A 1,508-nucleotide genomic window follows, 5' to 3' on the forward strand; every position below is an offset into this window, starting at 1 on the left:
GATAGGTAAGACTGTAGCGGGTCAGTTACCAGTGTAGCACTGGTGAACTTGTTCGCTACAAGTTACCCTAGGAAGGTCGCGACAGTTAACTACCCGTAGGTAATTGGTCGTCACAGACCACTGAGGGTAAGTCAGGGAACTACAGTACTGGTTAGTTACCAGCACCGTCGGTTACCCGACTGGGGTAAAGAGAATTGATGACAAGTTTTTCACCAATTCCCTGGGAGTGAGTGTGTTGCCACACTCCAGGTAAAAAAAACGGATAAGGGGGTAAAGAGAGAAGAGAGAAAGAGGGAAGGCTCCCAAGTAGAAAAAACGTGCGTGACTTACCTTTTGCAGGAGGTATCCCGTGATGATGACAGAAACTCCGTGGATTCCACCAAGCCAGTCGTCCAGGAAGTCGTCTTCTCCGGTGGTGGTGATTCTTTTTCACTCACACAAACTTTTTCACTGATTTTAATTAGAATAATACTAGTCAATGTGTGTTAAAAAAATATCACAGAGACCAATTTTTTTTTTTTGGCCAAGATCAAAGTTGCTTAGTTTTAAAGTTCGTGGGGATTTTAATTAATCCCCATCAAAACAAGGTGTTAGGAAACACTGATTTTTGAAAATAGGCTTATAGAGCCGCGCTTGGCTGTACTGCAATGCCAAGGCAACTCGTGGCGGAACCGGAGCAAGCCCCAGATTTCTACCTACTTTCAAAAATCAGGTTAATATACTGGATCCTCAATGAGGATCGTACCAGATATTAAGCTGATAAGAACAGATTAAAAGTTTTTTATTGTGGTAAACAATAATCAATAAAACTGCCTGAGATAGACAGGCCCATCTCAGGTGGTACAATAGTATGTATGATACAGTCAATCTCTTAGTTTAAAGTCAATATGGAAAAGGGCACTGGGGCCCTTGTGTCATTCATCACTCATTCGATCACATTCATACTTTACTTCATTATACTTGTAACTTTTAATCTCTTTTTTTTTTTTTTTTTTTTTTTTTTTTTTTTTTTTTTAAATTCAAAATAATATAATCTAACACTCGCTCACGTTCACGCATGGCTAAGCCTCGTGGTGGCTTTGTTATTACACCAGCCCTTGATATTTCCAATATTGGATTTGTGTATATATATTTTCCTTGTTATTATGATTTTGTAAATAAATAGATGTATAATAAGTGTAAATAAATATGTATAGAATATATGTAAATAGATATGTACAATATGTATGTAAATTATATGTAAATAAATATGTATATGATATATGTAAATAAATAAATAAGTCTGTATATAAGGAAGTACATCACAGTGTTTTGTGCCTAGGCACTTCAGTCTTTAGTTTACTTGTCAGAGCTGGCGAAGTCGTTCAAAATTAGATCTAAGTATAATCAGTCAAGCAATGCCAAGATTTTACAATGTTTGTTGTCATTTTTACAATCTTGGCATCGTCACTTATAGAGTAGGGGAGCGGCAGTCGTTTATTTGTTGATTTTGTTTGTAGAACACGGTG

General features: G+C 36.9%; 1 non-coding gene across 1 annotated transcript; it reads right to left on the minus strand.

Annotated features, from left to right (window-relative positions):
- Positions 1-617: 617 nt before the first annotated feature.
- On the minus strand, positions 618-805 carry LOC141525974 (U2 spliceosomal RNA). The gene has a single exon (XR_012478942.1). It is a non-coding gene; the product is annotated as a U2 spliceosomal RNA (small nuclear RNA).
- Positions 806-1,508: the final 703 nt, after the last annotated feature.

This window comes from Cotesia typhae, unplaced genomic scaffold, assembly GCF_013202065.1.
Source record: "Cotesia typhae breed Kobodo isofemale line unplaced genomic scaffold, CoteBio_Ctyphae contig_28, whole genome shotgun sequence".
Lineage (NCBI taxonomy): Eukaryota > Metazoa > Arthropoda > Insecta > Hymenoptera > Braconidae > Cotesia > Cotesia typhae.